At 39.9% G+C, this 13,220-nt stretch overlaps 1 protein-coding gene across 11 annotated transcripts in view; it reads left to right on the top strand.

Annotated features, from left to right (window-relative positions):
* The window catches only part of CADPS2 (calcium dependent secretion activator 2), a 516,958-nt gene that overhangs the window by 169,516 nt on the left and 334,222 nt on the right, over positions 1–13,220 (top strand). Inside the window, exon 1 of one of the 11 annotated variants that reach the window (XM_035021018.1) lies at positions 11,181–11,207. The exons of the other annotated variants lie outside the window; for them this stretch is intronic. The gene's annotated coding sequence lies outside the window, so the exon portion shown is untranslated. Of the gene's footprint in view, positions 1–11,180; positions 11,208–13,220 lie in introns of those variants that run through there. 11 annotated transcript variants of the gene reach the window in all.

Genomic DNA, 13,220 nt, shown 5'->3' with positions numbered 1-13,220 from the left:
AGCTGATAGTGGGGTTTTGGTTCTTGTGCAACACTAGAGAGAGATCTCTTAGGAGTGGTTTCTTGAGTTCAGGGCTAGCATTGGAATTCAGAGACAGATGGAAGGAAGGGCAATAGTTGGTTCTAACTTAATCAAAGGAGATGCTCTTTGAAAGAACCGTAGAGCACCCATACTGTGGAGGATTTAGCAGGAACACTATTTTGAGGATCTTTCTCAACTTACCTGGGAGAATAAAGTTATATTCTGAGGTACTAAGGATCACATTGAAAAGACAGGACCCTGAGGACCCTTTGAGGGGCCACACCTAGTAGGAGCTGAGGCTAAACCAGGATAAGTTGACTTTCTCAGACTGGCCACTGTTGGCATCTCTGCCCCTAGGGCTAGTAGCTCATGGGTGTAGCTAGGGGGGCTTCCACCAGCTGCCCAAGAGATTGATTGGAGCTATGGAAGTAAATGTATCTGGCAGGGCTGGCAGCCCCTGAATCCACGTTCTAGAATCATTACCATTCTGTGTCATCCTAGCAAATTAACCTGGGGGGCATGTTGCATGACAGACCCAGAACTTGAGGAATTTGTTGTTTGCTCTTCACACTAACACTGCTCTTGCCTTCTCTTTCAGTCCTTTTCTGCACCCTCATTGGTTTTGTTTCTTTTCTTCGTTCATCGTCGTCAACCTAAAACCTGACTTATGTGTATGAAATTAACATTGACTCACTTTTAAAATTCAGTGTCTTGCTAATATGGACATTTAACCCAGAGAATTTTCAGTGGATGCCCTTTGAAGGGTGTTAGAACCTATGTTTGGGTCAGTGAGCTCGGGAACTGTCATCACTGAGTGCCGACCATGTAGCAGGCAGTGGACTAAGTGCTTTCCATTGCTTTTTCTTATGTCAGAACAAAACAGTTTTAGTTTTTGTCTTTAGAGTGTTGTAAACAGATCAATAAACCACTTTTAGTCTCAATTTAATAACCAGGGCCTGGAAATAAGACTGCTATGTCAAATGTAAGGTATTCATTGTAGTAGATTTTTACCTACTTTTTGGGTTGCATCATTTTCTCTTTTCATAGTGTTGTAAATAAATTTTGTCATAATGGCATGGCACTATAATATGAAGTATTCTGCCCCTAATACCAATGTCATGATGGATTTCCCTTGCATTTCTTCTTTGTATGTATTTTTGCATTCTCCAGTAGTTTGATTACCCACACTCATCTCTAATAGGGGGTTGATGTTCCTTATAAAAATGCAACTTTTTAAATTCATTACTGGGATAAATTAGATTTAATATTTACTGAAGTGAAAAGGATTCTAAAGAACTTGACAACTGATTGGGTGATGCAGTAGGTGATTTTATCTATACATTTCCTTGTCTTATAGGACACACTAAACTAATTGTATCCCTGTCTCTTACTACAGACTTACTATAAGGCAATTGTACTATAGAGAGATGTTGGTCACCCATAATATTTACCATAGTGTGAGTATTTCCAAGGGTTTAATGAGCTTGGAATCTGGCGTTTCTGATGGTATTTAAGTTTAGTGTATGGCTAGTGTTTTCTCCTTTTACAAACTTACTGGTTTTTGAAGTAGCACACAGGAATCCAGTGAGGGGAAAGGATCAGAATTTGGAGAAACACTGATGTAAAAAGAGTAAGCATTCACATATTGCTACTGTGTGAAGGATTCATGGTGACTCCATATTCTTTACTCCATCATTTACTACGGGCACCAGTTTCTGGATTTTAGAATTTATTTAGCTTTGTATTTAGTGCATGTTTTAAATGTTTGGTGCTTAGTGATGAAGAATAAGGATTATGTGTTATTGCAATAACCAACACAGAAATATCTTAGTATATGCCTGCTTTTCTAAACTATAAGAACTTTTTTTGGCAGAGGAGGGAATGATGCACCTGAGATGAGTGGCTCCCTGTGCACACAGGTGTCAAAGGTCTTCATCACATACCTCCACCAAAACCTCCCTTTTTCATAGACCATCTATAAGCATAACACCTGTCTTCACAATTGTGCTGTCATCTTAGACCTCCAAGATACAGTGTTCCTTGATGACTTCAGCTGCTGACATGAATTTTCCTCATTGTTGATGACCAGGGTAGTCCTGATTTCAAAACTTCTCTATATCTGAATGTTCATCTCTCAATTCAGTAACACGACATTGTTGTCACACATCAGCTTTTGTCATTTTTGAAAATTTCCCAACTAAGAGCATTTTTTTTTTTTCAGAATTCCCTCTCTGAATTTACTTGACCTTTCATTTCCACTGTTTGCTCTTTGTTGTCACTCTAAGCAGGGTTTCCTGCACCCATTCTTTCTCAGCCCATCTCTTTTCCAGCTGCAGCCTAGAACCAACTGTAAGCCATTTGCTTTACTCTACCACGTGCCCCTGAATTCCTTGCCTTCTAGACTTCTTTACAGGACCATTTGTTGGTCCTGAGTCCTCTCTTTTGATTTTCACCAGGTGTTTACTTCCATTTAAAAATTCTTTATTCTCAGGCGCCTGGGTGGCTCAGATGGTTAAGCATCTGCCTTCGGTTCAGGTCATGATCCCAGGGCCCTGGGATCGAGTCCCGCATCAGGCTCCCTGCTCAGTGCAGAGCCTCCTTCTCCCTCTCCCTCTGCCATTCCCTCTGCTTGTGCTCTTCTGTCTGTCTCTCTATCAAATAAATAAAATCTTTAAAAAAATAAATAAAAATTCTTTATTCTCTTAACTCCTTTTTTAAAATTTCTCATTGATCAGTATTTCTCGGCCTTGGCTGCACATCAGAATCCCTTGGAAAGCTTTTAAAAATCTCAGTGCTCAGGCTGCACCCAGGACCTGTACTCTGGGACTCAGGCATCAGAATTTTTTTTAGTTACCCAGTTGATTCCAATGTGCAGACAGGATTGAGAACTGCTACCATAAGGCTGTCCCAAAGAGCCTTTACATTAATCAAGTTCTCAATTTCACCTTTTGCTTCTTTCACATTGACTTGTTTTCACTTTACTCAAAATATTGAGGTAGAAATCTAAACATCAATCATAAATGGTGATATTTCATGAATAGTAATTGATAAAGGCTTCTGGGAATATGAAAGAATGGATTTCAACTAGAGAAGCAAGGGATACTTAGAAGGAAATAACATTTGAAATGGAGCTACCATTTGGGAATGATGTGAACAATAATTGTTTCTTTCCCTAAAGAAAGATGTTTATTGGTAATTCAGGCAAAAAAAAAAAAAAAAAGGATTTAAAGTAAGAACCCTGATAAGTCGTGGATTCCTAATATTTTTCTTTTACAAGTTTTTATTTAAATTCCAGTTAACATACAGTGTATTATTAGTTTCAAGTGTAGAAGTCAGTGATTCATCACCTATGTACAACACCCAGTGCTGCTCATCACAAGTGCACTTCTTAATCCCCATCGCCCATTTAACCCATCCCCTGGCCCATCTCCCCTCTAGCAACTGAGATTGTTCTCTATACTTAGAGTCTGTTCTAACAACAGGGTTTTATAAGGAAGTTGGTGTCCTATAGAACTTTGGTTAAGGAACTCGAAGACCAGGAATTCCAGAGGCTGTTGTAATAATCCAGGAGTGATAAAGACAAAATATGAATAAAAGCAATAGTAGGTGAATCAGGTGAGAAGAGTATAACATGGGTCACCTTCAAGGTTATGTTCTTTGATTTCATTTGCTCGTTTGTGTTTTCTGCCTCATTTTTTAATGACCAGGGTATCACTGATTTCAAAACTTGTCTATACCCATAACCTTCATCTTCTGTTTATCTCCAGTGTAGCAACACAGTGGATACAGAATGGAAGGGTTAGGGTCAGGAAGGGTTAAGGAAGGGTCAAGGATGACTCCTGGATTTCTGGCTGGGGCACTAGGTGATGATGATGATGGCATTCAGGGAGGTAGAAAAATAGGCAAAGCAGGTTTGGGGTGGAAGAGGAGTTCAAATTTTGAGTATGCTGGATTTGAGGAATCCAAGGAATTTATGTGTAATGTTCACTACACATCTGAAAGTATAGGTCTATACAAATTAAATGAGGTAAGTGAAAACATAGCAAAAGGCATGATGTATGCTAAGTACTCAATTGTGGTGATTTACTAGCAAATCAACCCACCATTGACTTTTATATTAATGATTTACTGAAATGTAAAATTTAATATTATTTTGGATTCCTTGATTTTATAGTATTCCCATGTGCAGTGCTGTATGAGTTTCTCTCTCAAAAAAGGATGGTGAGGGGGTGGTAGTGGTAATACCAATTTCAGTATAACAAGGACTTAAAAGGTAGAAACTTAATGCATCCTAACAGTAACTGAGGTATGCACTATTAGTATCCCATTCTTTAGATGAGAAAAGTAGAGACCCACAGAGGCTAACCAATTTGCCCAGTGTTAAGCAGCTTTTATGTGGCAGGATCTATGTTTGACCTTGATCTGGTTTCACAGCTCCTGGTCTTTACCACTACGCTATAGTTAGCTTGAAAAGCTAGCGTTTAAGGAGAGAGTGTTAGATGAGTCCTGTTTAGAGGACTTAGAGGGTTGGGCCTTAGAAAAAAACTCCCAGCTAAAAGGTATTGGGAGTGCTAGTGGGAGGGTAGAATAGTGGTAACTGGTGAAATCTCAATGTAATTAGTGATAAAGGAGTGTGGGTGGGTGAGGGTGTGGGCAGGATGTATCTGAGAAGGGAAAGTTGAGCTCCAGGGGGAAGCCTGCTTACAATTAGGAAGTACTGATTCTGGAATTGATCTCTTGTGTAAAAAATGAATTCGTTGGGGGAGGGCAGTCTGTGTAGCCCTTTTTTTCCTTTGCAGTTTGAGAGTGTTAAATAATTTTTATAATTCCCCCCTAATAATTATCATTCCATTTGAAAGTTCAGTGATAAGCACAGTTGCCTATGGAAAAGACCACTATGCTTTTTACATTAGATGACCTGTATGTGTGTCCTTTCCCCAAGGCAGAACATCTCAGAACAACAGCCCTCGGGCTAGTAGTGGCAGCATCGCTCGAAATTGTTGGAAATGCAGATTCTCAGGCCCCACTGCAGAGCTTATGGAGTTGGAAAATTGAGGAGTGTGGTGGAGGGGGGGGCAGATACCTGTTTTAACAAGTCCTCCAGATGATTTTGATGAACATTCAAGTTTAGGGACCTCTGCTGGGTCTCAAAGTCAGTTTATGTTCAATAAAGAAAGTATCACATAGATGGAATCAGAATGAAAAAGTATAAGTGAAGATAATTGTGCATCTTAAAGCAGTACACAGATAAAAGTTGCTATTGTTACATTAAGAGACGCATTTAGGCATATTTCATGTGCCCAACTTCTCTGATTTGTGCATGACTTGTGCATATAAATGCTTATTCCTTTCCTCTCCCAGTTCTGGTTTCTCTGCCATCACTATTACACTGCGAAGGGATTTGTGAGGAAGCATATGAGTTCCAAAGTAGAAAGTTAGAAAAAACCCCAAAAGCAGAAAGAGCTTAGGGCAGTCCACACACTAGGTTGGGCAGCCCACACTGGATGAAGATGGTTCCTAATACCACCTATTTAGTAAAGGTCTGAAAATATTAAAACAGAGGACAATAGATGAAATGCAGAAGGGAATTATGTAAATTCCTAGGTTTGGGTTCATACACCCAGCTTCACAAATGAGGGAGACCTAGTGTCCATAAAAATGTAGCTGAACTACGTCTAAGCAGGCCCCCTGAAGGTGCACGGCGTCTTCTGTGTTCATAGCACTGCTGCTGCTGTAGCTAGAATTACTCCTTTTTGTGCTAATGGTGAGATCTTACTCCAATGGCAAGTTCACTGATGATTTCACTCATTCAGCCGATGTTGATCGACCTGGAAGTACAAGGGTGAACCATACAGATCCCATTGCTCTAATGGAACTTGCTTTCTGGTGGGATTAAGTCATAGTACAAATGTAATACTTTAAATGGTTGTAAGTGCTGTGGAGAAAAAAACTGAAAACAGGGCAGGAACTGTCAGAGGCAGAGTTGCAGTTTTAAATGGAGGAGGCTTCACTAAGAAGATGAACAATGGAACCTGGAAAGAATGCAGGCTCTGCACTGGAACACATACGTGGGAATTGCAGCATGTGTGGAGAGCCACCAGCTTAGTTAAGGGGGCCTGTCACTTGAGCAGTGGTTAACCTGGAAGGTTGAACACCAGGTTAGCTGCCATTAAAAAGTCTAAGAATGGCCTTGGAAGAACTTACATTTTCTTTGGTATTATAGGGGATAGAAGTCTGTGAGAACAGGACTACTATAGGGGAAGTATTGCTACTAGGAAACAAGGGATAAGGCAGAGGCAGAGAATCCTCAAGACTCCCCACTGAGTGCAAGCCCAACACAAAACTCCAATCCACGACCTTGAGATCATGACCAGAGCCGAAATCAAGAGTCAGACGCTTAAACCCATGGAGCCACCCAGGCGCCCCAGGGGAATCCAAGTTCTGAAAGGGCTCTTGGATTTGTACCTTTGAAGTCCCTCACTATGCTGAAAACCCAATGCTGGGGTTAAAAACCAACATTGTTGTTCCATGCATAGTTGCCATCTGGTGGAAAAACAAATAACTACAAGGTGTAAACTAGAGAAATTGATTCAACAAATATTTATTGAGAGCCATTAGATGTCAGGGAGGTTGTAGTTCAGTGATTTGGGGGCTCATCTTTCTTTGACTTAGCAGGATGTTTGCTTTGAAGATTGACTTTTCAGGATTTTATTTCATTTTCATTTTGGAACTTCATTTCTCTGCTGTAAGGAACTTCATTTCTCTGCTGTAGGCTCCTTGCTTGTCAAGAGTAAATAACTTGGTATCCTTAAGAGTCATGTTTTAGACATGTAGAATATGAAAGGGTAGTAGCTCATTCTCTGGTATCTTGACAGTATTGTAGAAAATAAAGCAACTTGGTTTTTAGAAATATTTTTTAAGATTTTATTTATTAGAGTGAAAGCAAGAGCAGGATAAGGAGCAGAGGGAGAAGAAGACTCCCTGCTGAGCAGGAAGCCCGATGCGGGGCTCGATCCCGGGACTCCAGAATCATGACCTGAGCCGAAGGCAGACACTTAACCAACTGAGCCACCTGTGCACCCGGTTTTTAGAAATATTCTTTCTCAATTTTCTGTGTCAACATTAGTATATCACCAGTCTTCTCAAAAGTTTCCTGAGATACTGTACCTGCAGCGAAGGGGCCAGTGTTTGTTTTCCAATCCATTGCGGATTATTTTGCAAAATAAAAATCATGTGTTTGACTTATTCTGAATTGCATAACAAAAATAATTTGGATTGATGGAGGTGTAGATGGATATGTGAGAGAAATGCTAGACTAAAATGTCATTTGTAGAATCTAGGCTGGAGGTATATGTCAGAACAAAGGCAGTTGTTATGTGTTTTAACTTATGATTTCTTCACGTTTGATAAAGAACTGAGATTGGTTAAGTGATTTTTCAAACCACTACAAACCTTTCTTTCAGTTTTTCTGTGTGGACACTTTCATAACAAAATGTTAGTGTAGAATTCTGCTTTTGGATGTCAGGGCAATGTCACATCACTTGTAAGTATCTAAAAATTCTCTGTACTTAATGATGGACAGATATTAATAATTTGGGTACTGGCTTGGTCCACGGCTCACACTTCCCATAACACTGACTAAACTCTTAATTTATTCTGTAATACTAAAGTTGTGTTAAGAAGGTTGTTATCTGGGCACCTGGGTGGCTCAGTCGTTAAGCGTCTGCCTTCGGCTCAGGTCATGATCCCAGGGTCCTGGGATCGAGTCCCGCATCGGGCTCCCTGCTCTGTGGGAAGCCTGCTTCTCCCTCTCCCACTCCCCCTGCTTGTGTTCCTGCTCTCGCTATGTCTCTCTCTGTCAAAAAAATAAAAAAAAAAATCTTTAAAAAAAAAAAGAAGAAGGTTGTTATCCCTCTTCCACCAGTGAGGAGACTGAGCTGGGATGCTGCAGGGTTTCTCAGCTCGTGTCACGCCCTAAACACCCGGATCTGATTCCCCTCCAGTGTGTGTTACATTATTTCCCCGCTGACAAAAGGAGTGGCACAGAAATGAGGGTGAAGTGAACAGAATTACAGAATTGACTTTGGAATATTGTAAAGCTGGAAGACCAGGCACATATTCTTCATTCCATGTAATAAAGGATTTATTGAACATTAGATACTATGAGACTACAGAAGTAATACACTAAATTAAAATTTTTTCTGTATCATGAGGGAAAAAAATCATCTTTATAAAATAGGTAGAACAGACGAGCTCAACCCAGGAACTTAGTGTTTTTTTGGTTTTTGGGGTTTTTTTTAAGATTTTTGTTAGAGAAAGCCCACAAGCAGTGGGGAGGGGCAGAGGGAGAAGCAGGCTCCCCACTGAGCAGGGAGCCTGACATGGGACTCGATCCCAGGACCCTGGGATCATGACCTGGGCCGAAGGCAGACTTAAACAACTGAGCCACCGAGGCGCCCCTTAGTGTTTTCTGTGGTACCATGAAATGTGGAATGAAATAAGAGTGAAGGGCATGGGTTGAGGGAGGGTAGCATCTTTTTTCACTTTATATATTCATACAGAAATTTACTGTAGAAATTCACATTTGCTATGTCCTAGCTTTTCCACTGTGAACATTTTTTTTTTTAACCCTAAACCATCTCAGTCTCGGGATTGGAAGGCCAGCTGGTGCCCAGTGATCTTGCTTCTCTGTGTATGTTTGTCCTTAGAGTGAGTGGCTTAGTAACTTTTTTAGTTTCAGGCTCTGTTGTTACAGGGTTAAGGAAAGTATGCCATTGGCTTAGGGAAGTTTAAGGAAATCATTGTGTTGGAAAAATACCTATAAAGAAAACTAAAGGATCTGCTATTAGCTGATACTAGATAAAAAAAAAAAAAAAAAGCTTTCTAAAAACTCTAATATTGTTAAGATAATAGGAATAGCATATATTTTTAGCAATAAAAAGTTTCATATGTTTCAGATCTTTGTTTATTTGGATATAAGCTTTTCTCAATTGAACCATAAGACAATGCAAGAAGATTTTTGTAGCTTAGAGGGTTTAGATTTGCTCTAAGGGTAGTTAGGTTAGTTATAAGGAAGCGTCCTTTGAGAGCACTTGCTTTCTAGTTTAAAGATAGAGGTGTAAAGTTACCACTTACCTAATTTATTTTTCAAATAAAAGATTGGTTGCTATCAGTTTTTTTTATCATTTTTTTCCTACATTTGATAAGGGAATGGGACTGGTTAAATCATTGGTTTCCAAACCTTTGGAATTCATGGATCAGTGAACACCAAGGTCAAGTATAGCCTTTCTGGTTTTTGCCAAGAAAGATTAACCACAATAAGAAAAAATTAACCCACAATGTATTAACATTGTACTATAAATAAGTAGCTTGTTGAACCTATGATTTCTATTATAATATTGAATAAATTTAGCTTTACTAAAATTACTTTGCAATCTACATTAACTTACACTGAATCAGGGAAAACTACATCCCACAGGGGTCAAAACACTACCTTTTGGATTCAGGAACTTTCCAAAGTACATTACTAATAAAAGGACCTCATGATTTTCTTTAAAATTTGAGTGTTGAATGATACCAGACCTTACAGAGGTTTAAAGGTGCAGGTCTAATGAAATTCATAGCCTAAGTAAGGGAGAAATACAGTGATGCTCTACAGAATTTGCTGTGGCATGAGGACAGCTATGTTTGATTCCTTCAGGGAGGATGGGGAGCTCCTCCCTGAAGGCTCAGAATAAAGAAATGGTATCAAGCAGTGAGAAGCTTCATAGAGGAGGTAGAGAGTAACCGGAGAAACTTCTACCTCCTGATTATTTTCATCCACTCAAATCTGTTGCTCAGTTGAATGAACCATAAGCTGGTAAATCCCCAAATTGGATTGCATGGCAGAGGGGGGAAGAAGAGGGCTCTCAAGTGAGACCGTCTGGGCTTAAATTTTCACTTTTCCACTCTTCCACTCCTGGCTACATGATCTCTGGCATGTTTCTTTTCCCCCCTCTATGCTTTATTTTTTAAATTTTTTAAATTTTTTATTTTTTAAAGCCTTCAGAATAGATGCTAGCACCTACTTTGTGTTGTGAAGGTTAATATTCTAGCTTTTTTCAAAATGCTGTTTTAATCACGTGACTCCCTGACTTTAATGTTTGGAAAGCATTCCATGTTCTCGAGATAAAAACCAAATACCTTCCAAGGCTTATGAATCCTGTCCCTCCTCTCTAGCATCTTCTCATTCCGCTAGATCCTTACTCCCTTCACTGAAGCCCAAGGACCATTTCAAGCCCACTTAGACCAGCTGTTTTCCCCCATCCACTATCCCTTGGTCTCCCCACATTTCCAAATGAATTCCTCTCCATTTTCATATCTCCACTCACCTCCTTCGGGAATCCTCTGTGACCCCCTCAGATGGGTTCAGAACTTTGTTACAAACTCTCATGACTCCAGAAATTCCCAGTAGTATTCACTAAGCTGCAGTCCTATTAGTTTCTGTAATTATTTGTTTTCCTCCAGTGTAAGTTCTGTGAAGGCAGCAAACTCATGTCTTTGGCTCACTAGTACATTTTCAACACTGAGCACATTGCCCAGCACATAGTATGTTTTGACAACATATTTATGGAACAAATGGGTGAGGTATGGGGGAGGAAACTTGTCGAGTGTTGTGCTAAACAAGTGTGCCCCTTTATTGGAACAGAAACTATGTTCTCCAGAGAGGTGGAAGGGAAGACTGGAAAGGCAACTTGAAAGACTCCAGATGGATGAAGAGACTGACACAATACAGTCCCGACAGGGAACCTAATGACTGGCTTTGGGCATATGAAATGAGTTGATAAATACTGGTGTTGACAGTAGAAAATGAGAAATTGACATGTAGTGGAACTAAATCCATCACTGTTAAAAGGCTTCATGAATTGGTAACACCTGACAAATCATTTTAAAAACAGCCATTGTTTCTCTATGCACAGCATACATTATGGGAATTAGTAGTAGTTGGTATTATTAAGGAGAAAAAGGCATCTCTTATAAGTGGGGCTCTTGTACGTTCTCCGTGTTTTTCTGGCAGAACACATGCGGGCAGCCTTCCCAGGAAGCATCTCATGGATAGCCACAATGGTTTGGCAAGCAGATAATGTTCTTCTCGTCATTATGCAATCCTTCTGAAGCAAAGAAGCAATGCATGGATCAGATCAAAAGTAATGTGTGAACAATAAGTGCTTTTGTGGAAAAGTGTATTTGAAGTTTTATTTGGACAGTTGAGCAGACTTTTTGCAGATACAGTATTCTGTTGTAGTTCTCACATTTCAGTTTTGTTACTCACCATGACTTCTTTTAGTATATAAACTGAGCAGGTGGATGGAAAGCACCATTGGTGGTGCTCAGCAGGTGCCTGTACAAGATATAACTCGCTAAAATATGGAAAACTGACTACATGCTATGTTACAGTTTTTTTATGTCCCCTTCCTAACTCCCACACTGAACTGGTTGGGTGTTCGGTGACATTTTCACATAAAGGTCACTGATGGGACGGGCCAACATCTGTGGAATTACCAATCAGAATTATGGCTGCCAGGGGTGAACCTTTGATAGGAGTGGGAGAATTTCGAGAGAAGAATAAGTACTGTTGCTTTTGGATTCCATTAGTCTCTGTTCTTCCAATATGTGACCTTAGGCCATTACTTCACAGCCTAAATCACTTAATCTATAAAAGAAAAAGCTAAAGGTGGCATAGGGTGATTGTGGGCACAAAAGGAGATAACATGTGAAGAGCTGTAGGGAGACAGAATACCCGCTCATCAGTGAGTTTGTCCATAAACAGAATTCCCATGGCTGCTTCAGTACCAATATGGTGCCCTAGATGTACCCCAGATAGAATCTCTTTGAGGATCTTGGGCCTTAGAGTAGAAAGCTGGTATATATGCATCCAAGGCTTGGAGACCAACTTCTAGGACCAGCCTCTTTATATGGCCACACTTTATCTGCCTTTAATTATTTCTGTGAAAGGATACAATATTAAGATCGTTTATATCTCCTGGGACTAAGTCCATCATTGTAGTTCCATAACTTACAATACCTGAAAAATTTTTAAAAACTATCATTTCTGCAGTTACAGCAGATTGTCATTTATGCATTGTTTTTAAACAATATGCATTTTTCTTCACAAAACTAGTTTTTCTTTCCTCTGTGACATTACTCAGGCATCCTTCTGAGATGTCTTTCTCTCCCATGCATGTGGACAAGATCTATGTCTTAGGTTAAGCATATAATAAAAAATCAGTAAATCTTAGTGGTTAATTGAAGTTATGCAAGTGCATGGATGGGGAAATAACCATCCATACCATTAATTCCCTCCTCATTAGCTCATTCCGTGGATATTTTCTAAGTGCTTGCTCTTAGTGCTTGGACTGGTGGTAGGCACTAAGATATAGTGGAGAGTGAAACCATCTTTGGCTTCATGGGACTTACACTCTAGTGAGTAAAAAAAAAAATGGCACTAGAACCCACATTTAATTATCACAATTACAAGGTGATAAGTACTTTAAAGGAGAAAAAGGGTACTGGGATTACATACAAACAACACAGGATCAGGCTGATTCAAGGCAATTGGGGAAGGAATCACTAAAGAAGGTTGATGGAGTGGGATCTGATGCATTATTAAGGGATAATTAGATGATGGTGAGATGGACAGTGTGAAGTTTTGGAAAGAAGACGAGTGGAGCTAGTGCATGGAGAATGAGCAAGGGAGAATGCCTGGTGATGAAGCCAGAGTGGTAGTTTGGAGCTATTTGAAGTAGGACCTTGGTGGACAATTTTGGTGGAAAGTCAGTGAAGAATTTGTAAGCTGGAGAAGGATTGAAATGACCAGATTAAAAGAACAAAAAACAAAAACAAACAAAAAACACTAGTTTGATACTACTGAAGGGAAAAAGTTGGGGAAATGGGAGTTGGGTGGCTTTTAGGAAAATTTGTGAGGCAGGAAGGCTAGTTAAGAGGCTTGCTCTTAGCCAGCTGAGACAGAATGAGGGGCATGAAGAACTCTTGTGGGCACAAGAAGAGGCAAAGATGATCTGAGAGGAATTTAGGGGTTGGCAGGATCATCAGGGTTTAGTGATAAGTTGTAAGTTGGGAAATAAACATGGAGAAGATGGAGGAGTTGAGAATGGTTTCCAGGTCTCAAAAAAAGTAGGATCTGACATTCACTGAAGCAG

Source organism: Mirounga leonina, unplaced genomic scaffold (assembly GCF_011800145.1).
Source record: "Mirounga leonina isolate KUSES-001 unplaced genomic scaffold, KU_Mleo_1.0 Mir_174, whole genome shotgun sequence".
Classification (NCBI taxonomy): Eukaryota; Metazoa; Chordata; class Mammalia; order Carnivora; family Phocidae; genus Mirounga; species Mirounga leonina.
Note: the sequence above shows the minus strand (reverse complement) of the source record. Positions and strands in the feature narration are given on the sequence as shown.